The following is a 14,742-nucleotide window of genomic DNA, read 5'->3' on the forward strand; positions in this document are numbered from 1 at the left end:
ATCTTGTTAGGTTACGCCTTCAGTATAGACTATACTTTCAAGATACTGAAAAACTTCTACTTCGTATACTGGTTGTTGTGCTTATTATACCAGAGAATATGAGTGGGAGGTTCCGAGAATAGATATTTTGGTTTTTACTGTGTTGATTTTTTGCCCCAAGACTTCTGCTTCACTCTCCGCTCTTGTTGTCAATTGATGGAAATCCGTTATCCTAAGAGATAGGAAGCATACATCGTCTGCGTAGTCTAAATGTTTCATGTATGTTGTCAGTTCAAAACGTATTCCCCCATTTACTGTCAAGGCAACATCACTGATCACCGATAAGAAAAGAATTGGTGACAGTATACAGAACTGTCTGACTCTACTTTGGACTTAAAACTATTCCGATAACCTAAATCGCCTTTATAATAGAGACCACCTTATGCGGAATACAGCTCCTCCGCAAAAACCTTTTGGAAATCAAAATATAGTTCCTCTGCAAAAACCTTCTGGAAATCGATTGAGCTGAAGTGGTGATTGATATGGATTCCAAAGGTGTTGATATATGATCATTTAGGAGGATTCAATGCGCTTGTTCAGCGTCAACTTTTACTTTGAGGCGTTCTCGTAAACGTTCTAAGATAATCTTAGCTAGTTTTTCGGTGACTGCAAGCAAAACTAAGACACCTTTCCAGTTTTCGCACTTCATTAGGTCACCTTTTTTTATAAACGTAACAAACATTCCCTTTTTCAAGCATTCAGAGACCCATACTGCTTCTTTAAGCGGTTGCAGCAATTATGCCATCTAGGTCAACCGCTTTTTGTTTTGATCGCGGTACATATATCTTTCTTACTGGATTTTGGATTCGATGCGATTTCGGAAATTAATTTGTTGCATCTTGTAGCTCCTAATATGTCAATTGTACTTTCCTGCCGAATACATGGTTTAAAACCAAAGCCTAATGTTCCTTAACCATTCCGACTTGTAGCTGGTCCTCATTCAAAATTAGCAGTGAACCATCAATATCTTTCACCGGCTGTTGTTTTAAGCTCTGAACACCAGTGAACTAATTGTGGATTTTTTTGTTTCTTGAGCCAAAGCGTTGAACTCTACGTTGAATCTCTTTGACCTAAACGCAATATGACGATTCTGGCGTGTTTCTTTCTGCGCCTCGAGCTAAATAAACTTTTGATTGCCCCAATATACCCAACTTGGCCAAGGGCAAGAAACATTTCCTGAAATAATTATTTCAGAGATCTTGTGATTTAACACCTTAAGACTTTTTTCTTTAAGGCCATGCTAAAAATAAGTTTTATACTTATGCTTCGAAATCAATTAAGGATCTTAAATATAGAAAGCAGAAAAAGAAGTACTATTTTAAATGGCGTACCTTCTTCCTTAAAATTAAATATACTTCTTTGAAAATCTTTTAAGAAATAGCTTATATATTCTTTATATCAAAATAAATCCTTTTATTGGACCCTTTTATTTTGTGTCATTCAAATAAATTATAAAGAACATTTTATTCAAACAAATTTCACTGCGTTTTCAATTCAAGTAATCACATCCGCAATACCTTTAGAGGAAAAGCGGCTAAAAATTATGTAGTTCCAGACATGATTATATCAAAATTCTCAAAGCAGTTTGCAAGAAATTAAAAAAAAAGTAAGTGCACAAAATTAATAGCAAATAATTGGATTTTTTGTAAGTAAGAATATTTAAATTAAACATTTAAAATTGATAAGAGCCTTATTGGATAACATAAATTGTTGAAAAGTATTCTAATACATTGAAATAACAAATAAAATCCCACATATAAATTATTTTAGATATCATTCTAAGGACATGAACTCTAGGTCAAAAATATTAAATTTCCGGAAAAAAATGTAACAAACAAGTCACCTACGTTCTCTACCTACTAAAATACGTTAGGTATGTGGGATCACAATAATTCTGCAAATCAAATATGTGTAGTAGTCAATTATAATTATTATAAAACAATAATAATAATTATCAAATAGTTGTGTGTAAAAAATAACTGTCAGCTTCTAAAATCAATAACCCCATTAACACAAAATCATCTATCAGCAATTTTATTATTATACCTGAGGAATACCTATGACTATCTATCTCAGGACATTATGAATAACAACAGCTGCTGTCAATTGTTAAATAAAAACTTAGCGCTATACACACACCTGTATGGTTGTATGTGTATGCGTGATGGAAGTCCTTATTTTTCTATTTTATTCCTATCCCAATACAACAATACTCAAGTAGGTAGCCCATAGCCAGCACATTCAACAACAGGTGGAGTTACCGATGCTACCCCAATCTCCCAAAGCACAATACAGTACATGCACAATAAGTACAGAGTCTATCTATATATATATATATACATAAGTATATTAAACTTTTTAATATTTAGTCCTTAACAACACTCCTTATCCTCATCCATCAGGAAAGCTGCTCCTTATTTGGGGTAATATAGCAGTTAAGTATCATGTCAACTACAAAGCCTACAATCTGTTGCTGATTTTATTATGATGCCCCGAATTATTTCCATTTTATATTCAAAATATTATATTTTGCAAAATTTTGTTGGCAAAATTACTATAAAACGATGTACCTTACCGACCTTGCCCTTCAGACATTTTGCGCGCACGCATATTGATCCGCGGCGAATGCTCGAAAGCTCCTATAAACATGAATCATTTTTTGGTCTCTCTTTAATATCTCTCTCAAAAAGTGTCCCTCCTACTCAGAAAATTATCCTGAACTAGTATAAAAAGCATTGCCCGTAGTTAACTAAGATAGACTCCGGAGTCATTGTTCGTCCTGGAAGTATAGTAACTGTACCTATCTCTTAAAAGGTTAAATGTTAACTAAGATTAAAAATAATCTTGAAAATAAATGAGACATGAGAAAAAAAATACAAATAACCAGAAAACTGTGTACTTAAATGGTTTTTGAAGTGAAGCAATAACAATCACAGTGAAAAATTGTGTTTTTCTTTTGTTGTTGTTGAAATTGTTGCAGGTTTTTGAAGTGACATTAAGAATTTTTGAAGGACTACTCATTCTTGAATGAGCGATGAACTTTTAAAAGAAAATAATACACCAAATAGAAAGAAGGATAGTGTTTTTCTCGGATTACAAATTAAACACTTTTAAAAAACTACAAGAGGTATGTTTTTTTATTTCGTATGAAATTTTAGTATACTGATTTTTAAAAATGAAGTTTTTAAATTACCTTTTATTCAAAGAAATTTTGAAGAAAGAAAAGTGGTTGTTCGCACCTGTGTTTTTTTGTACAACAATTGGTATACCTACAAGATTTTGGCTATTGTTCAACGGACTCAATTCAATTTTTTTTTTCGAAATTGGTTCGATTTTAACTACGTACTCGAGATATATTAATTTAAATTTATTATAAAATATTTCATATCATAATTTTTCTTCACTCTTAATGTGTGAATAAAGGGGATAAAGTGTTTACTTCTTTTGTTTTATCCACATTATCAAAGTAGGTATCTACATAATCTAAGGATTATTAAAATGATGGCAACAACACACGAGTCAGTAATCAAGTTTATAATAAAAAAGAGATCAAAATGACTCCAAGTGGAAAATATTGAATATGACATTTATAATGACTTAAAGTTTTATTAAAAAAAACTTCGTGTAGAAATAATTTACGTCATACCATCATAGGGCAAAAATATACATACGTACATATGTATGAACAGAACATATGTACATAGATTATAGGTTGTAGGTTACTTTCATTTCATTGAGAAGGATTGTGGGTGTTTTTTTTATAAAAATGCCCAAATAAAAATCAATATTCGCAGACTTGTTTTTTATTTTTTTTTTATTTTCTATCTTTTGCGTTGTAAATTATATTAATATTGATAACAATATTTAAGCTAATATCAATTTTTGGAAATATGATATTTTTGGTATGATGATAATTATATAATATACCCAATGTAAGAATATATCTATGTTTAGGTTAGAACTATAGGTTGTAGGTACATACCCTATCTATTAGAAAAGACTTATAATTTATTACTTCGTTAGTCACACTTGAAATGAATTTTGAAATAAGGACTTTCGCAGGAATCAACTTGGATATTTTATTTTGTATGCTTGAATAATTTCAGTTTGAAAACTTCTTCGTCGTCGGTGTTTTGAGTTTTCAGTAGGCATATTTATTTGAAGGGTTTTATTTTGTTGTTTATTTATTTACTTTGTTTGAATGATGAAAGGCTTTTATTTCAGAAAATTATATTGAGTTATACTTATGGAGCTATGTATATAGGATTGATTCGTAGATTATTATTCATGTGGAAATATAGCAGGTTCATAGACAAATTATGAGCTGTTGAATGTTTCTTTAACCGAATAAGATTTGTATTGATGTTCTTATCATTTTAAAATCATACATTACTATACAGTTTACAATTATTTTATTGGTATCAAAACCCAGCCAAGTTCTTCAACACAATTTATTGTGTCATTATTAATAACTTCTTTAATATCACTCATCTCAAAAGTTAGTTGGTATTAAAAGTACAAAATTTGATAACATTATATAGGGCCAATCAGTTTGAGGTTTTGTTGGTAGAACTTAGTAAAATGTACACAACAAAACATTTTCAATGCAAATTTTATGTCATTATAATGTAATGCTGATTTTAAATAAGTCTGTAGATATGGAATATTTTATAAAAACGATACTAAAAAGCCTTAAGTGGTTGTTCTTTCATGCTTCGTATTCCATCTTGTTGGAACCTTAAATCTTTCAAGTAATGACCATCTATATCCGCCGCCGCCGTGGACCATCACGTGAAACTCCACGTTGAGAAACAGTTATGGAAATATGAATATGACAAGTATTGCATTCATTACAATGGTTGAGAAGTCGAAAAAGTGGGTCCCCCAATTCTGTCTTTTAAGTCGATTGAGTCCAACATTTTAAATTAAGCAGATTTGCGTTACAACAGTAGTCCCCCTACAAATTTTTTGATCTAAAATCGAAAGTAAATTTACCTACCATAGAACCGTTTACATGTTTTTAAAGTTTTTTTAAGAACTAATGAACCGATTTTAATAATTTTTTTTTTTTTTTTAAAGGATCCTAGAACCTGAACCGAAGGTTTTTAGGTAGATGTCTGTTAGTGCGTGTGTTCGTAAGTTCGTACTTTTCCGTACGTTCGGTATACCTTTTTTCGTCGAACATATCTCAAGAAGTAGTAGAGATATTGACTTCGATTAAATATTGTTTCACAGACAGTAATATTAAAACATGTTGAAATAACTTTTAAATAAATTGAGTGGGTTGTTTTTTAATAAATAAATGGGTTGGCACAACAGTCTTTCGAGAACTAGGGAATAGTGACTTACAAGTAATGTTGTCAGGAGTGGTGGGAAGCCTACAGTCTTAAGCCAAATCCGAACGGCTAATTAAAGAAAGCACTTTTCATGACAATAACAATTACTCTCGCAAGAGGCAGTACCAGTGAAAAAAAAAGAGGCTGGGATGCGACCCACACTGATAACTTCCCATTCCGTCTGTCGATTTGTTTTGCTTAAAAGTTTGTCTATATGTACTCGTACCAATTTATGCCAAATTTGCGTACTATTTTTTATAGATTTTATTTTTTATGAAAAAACGGACTGTTGGATTTTTATATAAAAATTACTGAATTACTGAATATTGAAAACATTATTTTCTGTGAAATAAAATAAGTTTGAAGCCAATATTTTTAATTTTTGAAAAGCTATTTGAGCCAAAAGTAAATTTTTACCAAGTTTTAGTATTGTCAATTCGATTTTTTTCAAAATTGTTTAGAATGTTGAAAACAATATTTCTTATAAGATAAAATTAGTTTGAAGCCAATATTTAAAATTTTTGAAGGGATATTTGAGTCGAAAATCAATTTTTACCAACTTTTATACATTTTTTTTAGGTTTTATTTTTTGTAGAAAAAATGGCAATTCTATTTTTTTCAAAATTTGTCCTAATGTTGAAAACAATATAAAGAAAAAATTAGTCAGAAGCTATTATCTCAAAGTTTTTAAAAGATATTTGAGTTGAAAATCATTTTTTACCAACTTTTGTTAATTTTTTTTCGGTTTTTAATTTTTTGTAAAAAAAACTGTCAATTCGATTTTTTTCAAACTTTAACTGAATGTTGACAACAATATTTTTGAAAGATAAAAGTAAATTAAAGCCAATATCTCAAAGTTTTGAAAAGATATTTAAAAAAACTGTCAATTCGATTTTTCTCAACATTTTCCAAAATTTTGAAAACAATATTTCTTATAAGATAAAATAAGCTTTAAGCCTAAATTTCAAGTTTTTGAAAAGATATTTGAATCGATATTCAATTTTTACGGACTTTGAGTAATGTTTTTTTTTTGATTTTTATTTTTTATAAAAAAATTGTCAATTAGATTTTTCTCAAAATTTTATCAGATGTCAAAAACATTATTCTTCGTTGCACAAAATTGTTTTGGAGATGAAATCATATTTCAGGAGGTGACAAATTTTTTTTTCAGTTTTATTGATTTATAAAAAAACCGTTATATTGATTTTTTCAAAAAATATACCTGTTTGGTATCCCGTTACAATGTTGTTACGGTAAATTTTACCGCAACAAAAACCAGCCTTTGGCTGTTTTCTTTTTCCCGTTGTGGCTGCAAAATATCGGCAAAGTTGAGGGCAACCATGGTCTCATCAACCACAGGTGTACCTAGCCTTTATTTTGCAAAAGCAACAAAAACAGGTGATCGGGAACGAGTTCTTTCGACAAGGTCGAAAATGCCGGCGGATGAGCCGAAGAAGTATGCGGTCAGGCGGACCCTACTTGAACAACAACAACAACATATTTGTATTTTAACAATTATCATTTTAACGTAGATTAACTGAAATTAATATAGAACCGTTTATGTAAAAAAATGGGTTTTTAACGCCGCGTTTTTAAAGTCGATTAATTTAATTTTTGGTACGAAATTCACACCTCGAACCTCGCGCGATATTAATAGTAATAGGAAAATGCCTAGTTTAGACTTCTTCTCGATTTTTGTTTTTCTTTACACTTTCTCGAGAAATAAGAATAGTTGGGAAGGGGTCTGAACTCGCCATTATGTTTCGGCAAGTTTTGGAAACTCATCCAACAACTTGTTGAAACCGTGATTGTGTGTGTGGAAGTAAAGTTTCGCTGAGAGTCAACAACGGTGGCTTTCCTGATGAGCGTAAAGCTTCCAGGAAGCCGCGATACCGTGACCGACAATCACGAAAACGGATGCTTGTGTTGTATGAATGTGTGTGTGTCTGGAATGGTCGAGGGAGGAAGAATAAGTTTTTAAATTAGCTTGGAAGGCACTCTAGAAAGAGCCTTTCAAGCGACAAGAAAAAGAAGAGGAAAAAGTTCGAGGAATTTTCAAGAAGAAAAGAAAAATTGAGAAGAAGCATAGGAAATCTAAAGGTCGAGGAAATTAAAAAGGAAAATTAAAGATTCGAGGATCGAGTTGTGAAGAGTGTGGAAAAAGAGGAAAATAGGAAAGGAGACAAAGGAAAAGATAAGTAGTTCATTTCTTTTGTTTATTTGTTCGGTTCGTCGATATATATATATATACGTATATAAACGCGTCCGGTGTTAAAACCCCATTTTCTTTTTTTTAATTTGCTTTTTTTTTTATTATTTCAATTTTTGTAATTTTCATTTTTATTTTGAAAACATTTTGGGTTTTAATCCAGGGATCTTCAATCCCACGGTTTCCCAAAGAAATAAATTTTTAAAGTCAAACGTTTGTTATTTTTTTATTCGCTTCACTAACCACAAAGAGTTTTGGAATTTTCTTTTTCGGTTTTAAAAAAAATTCCTGGCGCCCATTTTTATTGCAACGTACCCCACTGTAGGTACTTGCAATAACATATTTCCAAGTTATAGCAATTTGATTGAATTTAGGAATCAATCGACATTGTTATAATTAATACAAATAAATTCTTCCAAAAGAACCCAGCCCAGCTGAGCAGTCGCGGGTACAGCTTCGTCAACGAGCTGTATTGTTGCACTTTTTTTTTGCTCTCTTCTTTGTGTCGCATTCGTACCCGGTTGAGTGCGAGTTGCTGGAATCGTTGCGTGCGTCGTCGTCGTCGCTACGCAGCCGTCGTCGGTTTTGTTTATTTAATAAATAATAATAAGAGAATAAAAAGTGTAACAAATTGGCGCCCAACGTGGGGCGTTACACTTTTTTTTTCTTATTATTTTTATTAATTATAATTAATATAATATTAGCTATTCTAAACAAATTATCACAACATGATATACCGAAACAAACTAAACTGATGACGGCGGCTGCGTAGCGACGAACGACGACGCACGCAACGACTCAAGCAACTCGCACTCAACCGAGTACGAATGCGACGCAAAGCAAAGAACAAAAAAAAAGTGCAACAATACAGCTCGTTGACGAAGCTGTAACCGCGGCTGCTCAGCTGGGCTGGGTTCGTTTGGAAGAATTTATTTATATTAATTAGAACAATGTTGATTGATTTATAAAATCAATCAAATTGTTATAATTTGGAAATTATGTTATTACAAGTACCTACAGTGGGGTACGTTGCAATAAAAATGGGCGCCAGGAATTTTTTTTTGCAAACCGAAGAAGAAAATTCCAAAACTCTTATGATAAGTGAAGCGAATAAAAAAATGACAAACGTTTGACTTTATAAATTTATTCTTTGGGAAACCGTGGGATTGAAGATCCCTGGATTAAAACCCAAAATGTTTTCAAAATAAAAAAATGAAAATTACAAAAATTGAAATAATTAAAAAAAGCAAACTAAAAAAAGAAAATGGGGTTTTAACACCGGACGCGTTTATATACGTATATATATATATCGACGAACCGAACAAATAAACAAAAGAAATGAACTACTTATCTTTTCCTTTGTCTCCTTTCCTATTTTCCTCTTTTTTCCAAACTCTTCACAACTCGATCCTCGAATCTTTAATTTTCCTTTTTAATTTCCTCGACCTTTAGTTTCCTATCCTTCTTCTCAATCTTTCTCTTCTTCTTGAAACTTCCTCGAACTTTTTCCTCTTCTATTACTTGTCGCTTGAAAGGCTCTGTCTAGAGTGTCTTCCAAGCTAATTCAAAAACTAAATCCTCCTCCCTCGACCATTCCAGACACACACACATTCGTACAACACAAGCATCCGTTTTCGTGATTGTCGGTCACGGTATCGCGGCTTCCTGGAAGCTATACGCTCATCAGGAAAGCCACCGTTGTTGACTCTCAACGAAACTTTACTTCCACACACACAATCACGGTTTCAACAAGTTGTTGGATGAGTTTCCAAAACTTGCCGAAACATAATGGCGAGTTCAGACCCCTTCCCAACTATTCTTATTTCTCGAGAAAGTGTAAAGAAAAACAAAAATCGAGAAGAAGTCTAAACTAGGCATTTTCCTATTACAATTAATATTACACGCGAGATTCGAGGTGTGAGTTTTGTACCAAAAATGAAATTAAGCGACTTTAAAAACGCGGCGTTAAAAACCCATTTCTTTTTACAAAATATTAAAATGTTAATTATTAAATCTACTTTAAAATATGAATGGTTAAACAAATACAAATATGTTGTTATTGTTGTGGTTGTCGTTTAAGTAGGGTCCGCCTGACCGCATACTTCTTCGGCTCATCCGCCGGCATTTTCGACCTTGTCGAAAGAACTCGTTCTCGAACTTGATCACCTGTTTTTGTTGCTTTTGCAAAATAAAGGCTAGGTACACCTGTGGTTGATGAGACCATGGTTGCCCTCAACTTTGCCGATATTTTGCAGCCACAACGGGAAAAAGAAAACAGCCAAAGGCTGGTTTTTGTTGCGGTAAAATTTACCGTAACAAATCCCACCCTTACCTCCCAAGAAATGTGTTTACTTTTCAAGAAAAGCAAACCATTTCTTAAGGCTCAGCCGGGGGTAGACAACAACAACAAAGGATAACCATCATTACATTTAAAAGAAAAAAAAGAAAAAAAAATGATTAATATGGCACATTAAAATTAAGCAAAAATGACAATGAACAACCAAAAAAACTACTACAAAAGGGACTTGACTCAAACATTAACAAAAGGTTTTAAGTCTTTAACGTGCCACGTCCCACGCTCTTTCCCGCGATCGTCTATCAAAAGGTATGTCCAAGGTGACATCCTCTTGCTGACCTTGAATGGTCCTACAAATTTGGTCGCCAACTTCGCCGCGAAATAATTTGCTGCATCGGACAGCGCGAAGTTCCTACGCCAAACGAGATCACCCGTGTGATATTGCGCGTCCCTCCTACGTAAATTATAAGTCTTAGCGGCCTTCTTTCCCGCTGCTTCCAACTTCCTACTTATATCCTCTCTCAGTTTCCGAAACTGCCTATCAATTTCCGTTTTATCTGGGTCCCTATCGCTATCCCTAATTCCTACATCATGGCCACTAGTTACCATGTTCCTACCGAAATTTGCGAAGTATGGCGACACACCTAAAACCTCATGTTGCGAAGTTCGGATTGCACAGGCCACTTTTGCCAGTTGCGAATCCCAACTCCGCTGGTTTTCCGAAACATACGCCCGGAGCGTAGTCTTGATAATCTGATTTATCCGTTCCGCCGGATTCGCTTGCGGATGATAATTCGCCGTAAACCTAAGTTGTGACCCGTACGCTTCGCTAAGCGTTTTCAGTTCCTTACCACGGAACTGGGGACCGTTGTCACAGACGATCCACTTAGGAATCCCGAAAAGAAGAAACACGTTTTCTTCCAACTCCCGACATACCGCTTTTGCCGTTGCGGACCGTAACGCGAACAACAAGGGGAATTTAGTAAAGTAGTCGACGACCGTCAAAATATAAACGAACCCTCGCGACGATTTTGGTAATGGACCCACCAAGTCCACACAAATCATTTCCCACGGTTGGGAATTTCCTACTCTAGACCAGCTGGTTTTTCGTTCACCGGTTTCACGCTTTGACAAATTTTACAATTCCTAACATACCTCGTAATATCACTCCTCATTTTGGGCCAGTAATATTTGTCTGCTACCCTAGCAAAAGTTTTCTTAACCCCCATGTGTCCTGAAAGCGGAGCATCATGGCACTCGTTAAGAATTCTCGTCCTATCACTTTTCCCTAACACTAACTTCCACTCCTCACCACTATTATGAACGACTATATGGTTCAACCTGACATGTTTATAGAGCCGCCCATTCTCAACTCGCCAAGATGGGTATTCTAACGGGCTCTTTTCTACCTGTGATTTCATCTTAATCACCCAAGGGTCTGAATCCGCTTCAGAGACACCAGCTACTTCTGGAACTCCTCGCGACAACATATCAGGAACGACATGTTCTTTGCCCTTACGATGGATGATCTTAAAATCAAATTGTTGGAGCCGAATGGCCCAACGAGCTAATCTACCCTGCGGATCTTTAAGGTTGTTTAGCCAGACCAAAGAGTGGTGATCAGTTACGACTGTAAATCGAACACCTTCGAGATACGGCCGCAACTTTTCAATCGCCCAAAGGACCGCTAAACATTCCTTTTCGGTCGTAGAGTAGTTCCTTTCATTCCTATTCAATGACCGACTTAAATAACAAATGGCTTTTTCGCCATCCTCAAACTCCTGAGATAATACGGCCCCGATGCCATAGTCCGACGCATCTGTTTGTACAACAAACGGCCTTGAAAAATCCGGACATGTCAGAATCGGTGCCGTAACCAAACACTCTTTGGCTTTCCTAAAACTCTCCTCACATTCTTGTGTCCACTCAAATTTCTTACCTTTCTTTAAGAGATCAGTAAGAGGCCTAACCAAAATTGCAAAATTTGGTACGAACCTACGGTACCAAGAAATAGTCCCTACAAAACTCCTAATTTCCTTCACGTTTTTCGGTGGCGGAATCCTAATCATGCTTTCCACTTTTTCCGGGTCAACATGAAGCCCGTTTCTATCAACTACATAACCTAGAAATTTTAAAGAAGGCCTACAAAAATTACACTTTTCCCTACCTACTTTTAAACCTGCTTCTCCTAACCTTTTAAAAACTTCTTTTAAAATTTCTAGGTGCCTATCGAAAGAATCGGTGACGATGATAATGTCATCCAAGTACACAAAGACGAACGGTTCTAAGTCAGGACCTAAAACGTCGTCAATAAACCTTTGCCAAGTTGCCGGGGAATTGTGCAAACCGAAAGGCATCCTGCAAAATTGATACAGGCCACGCCCTGGCACGGTAAAGGCTGTGTACTTTCGCGATTCTTTTTCCATTGGAATCTGCCAATAAGCAGATTTAATGTCTAAAGAAGACAAGTACTTCGCGTTTCGAAGCTTGTCTAAAATCGCTGAAATAAATGGTAGTGGATAAGCATCCCTATCTGTAACCTCATTCAATTTCCTATAGTCAACACAGAACCGATAACTGCCATCTTTCTTCTTAACCAGAAGAATCGGCGATGCCCAAGGACTCTTCGACTTCTCGATCACTCCAGCCTCCAACATCTCCTGGAGCTCCTGATCGATATGTTTCTGAATCGCTGGCGAAACAGGGTAATATCGTTGTTTTATCGGTTCCGCAGACGTCCTAATCTTGTGCTCAACTAAGTTGGTACACCCTAACCCTTCGGTCATTGATTTAAAAAGTTCTTCTAACACTAATTCTAGCTTCCTATTTTCAAAATCGTTCAAATCCGATTTTTCCCTAATCGCTACCATGTCTGTCATCGAAGCCAATCTCTCTTGGTTCGAAAAATTCCACACACCTGATCTCAAATCCGGGACTATGCCCGATAGTGCCCAGAAATCGGCACCCAAGATCAACTGGTGTGGAAGATTTGGAATGACCAGACATTCTATCAAAAAGGATTTGTTCTCAACCTCCACTGGTAGAGAAACAGATCCAGCTACACCTACACCTGTTCCATCTGCTAACGCTACTGACCCAACACTACTCTTTCCTAACCTTAGCCCTAACTCTTTAAAAATTTTCCACCCGTCACCACCTACAATGGTACGAGAGGCTCCTGAATCAAGAAGTCCTAAAAACTTGATTCCATAAACCCTAACTCCTAAATATGGTCTAGTGTCCCTACCATTTGCCGCTAACGTGAAACTCAGATTAACTTCTACCCGCTGATCGTCAGCAGACGACCTCCTTAACGCCGACGGACTCCTTGTCCTGCTGACACAAGGGCCCGATTCCCATTTTCCGAACAACTACAGTCCCTACGATTTACTCCCACAGCTCCACAACCGAAGCAACGTTTTTGAAGGGTGCATCGCGAAGCTATATGTCCTTCCCTATTACAATTGTGACACCTAACCGACTGCCTAAGTGGATTCTCGGAAACTGGAGCAACAGCCGCTACTCGGTGTTGTCCAGACGAACTAGGTTGGTAACCGCACTCCGGTTCCAACAAATTTTTCCTTCTAGAAGGTGGGGTAAAACTATCTACGTTCACCTTAAGGGTGTCCAGTTCCCTACCTAAGATAGCAAGTTCCTTAACCGTCTTTGGTTTGGCACTAGCTATCTGTACCTGATAGAAGGGATCTACATTTTTCCTTAATATTGAAAGCATCCTTCCCTCTGACAAAGGTTCCGATAATCTTCGAAACAATGTCCTCATAGTGGTAAGGTAAGCGCCGAAAGTTTCCTCCTTTCCCTGCGAACGCCGATTAATCTCCTCCAACAAGAGATCATCGTAATTCGCAGGAAGGAACTCCGCTTTGAGTTCCTTGACGAGTTCCTGCCAATCCCCTAAATCTTCCCTAACCGACCTAAACCACATAAGTGCCCTACCAGCCAAAAGCTCCGAAGCGGATTTAAAAAGGTGGCTTTCAGGAACATCGTTAGCCAGACGAAGTTCCTCCACTCTTTCCAGGAATGAATTTACTGATGCTCCACCTGAGTCACCAGTAAACTTCACCCCCCACTTCCCTAAACGTTCGGTGCATTTCTGTTGAACGACCCTTTGTTCAACAGAAGTGTCACCCCTATCGACCCTATTGCCTATTGATATGTTCCCTACTGCAGGACTACTGACACCAACTCTTGGCTCAGCCAACGTCACTGTAGTAGGCCCTAACGCAGACCGCGAACCAACACCTTGGGTCTGACCAACTTGTGTCTGAAGTTGGGTTTGAATCCTAAGTGGAGTCTTTTCTTTCTCCACTTCCTCTTCCCTATCGCTATTCTCACTATCACCAGTGAGATCTCCTAACAAACACAAAACCTTGTTCCGAAGTGAACTAACTTCATCTTCTTCATCTTCGGCCTCACAAGGTGTCCTAGCTAACCTGCCTATACACCACTCAATCTTTGTCACTATCTTAATGTACTCCGATGACTTTGGATTCCTCGGAGGTACTTTAAGAAGGACCCTAATCTCCTCAACCTTGGCTTCTATTGCCTCGACATCCTCTTCATAAGTGAAGGGGTAAACTAGACTGACTTCCATCGAGTTCCTCTTAACGAGCAACCTCGACGACCTCAATGCCTTCCGCATTTCCTCAACTGTCCCTACTTTTAGGCCTCTGACCTTCATCTCGTAGGCCAATTCGTCCTGCGCTAATCTACCAATATTCATTTTGACTAAGAAAAAAAACTTTTAAAAAGAATATTTATAAAAAAAAATATATAAGAAAAAAAAATCTACTGAACTAAAGTTCTAATTCGTAAATTAATTTATTGTAATTAATTTAAAAATA

General features: G+C 36.0%; 1 protein-coding gene across 2 annotated transcripts in view; it reads left to right on the forward strand.

Annotated features, from left to right (window-relative positions):
• The first annotated feature begins 2,794 nt into the window (after window positions 1–2,794).
• Window positions 2,795–14,742, forward strand: part of LOC129952811 (DNA ligase 1) — a 38,137-nt gene continuing 26,189 nt past the window's right edge. The window contains exon 1 of one of the 2 annotated variants that reach the window (XM_056065658.1): window positions 2,795–3,166. The gene's annotated coding sequence lies outside the window, so the exon portion shown is untranslated. The remainder of the gene's footprint in view (window positions 3,167–14,742) is intronic. The other variant, XM_056065657.1, reaches the window with a different exon arrangement.

Source organism: Eupeodes corollae, chromosome 3, assembly GCF_945859685.1.
Source record: "Eupeodes corollae chromosome 3, idEupCoro1.1, whole genome shotgun sequence".
NCBI classification, from domain to species: Eukaryota; Metazoa; Arthropoda; class Insecta; order Diptera; family Syrphidae; genus Eupeodes; species Eupeodes corollae.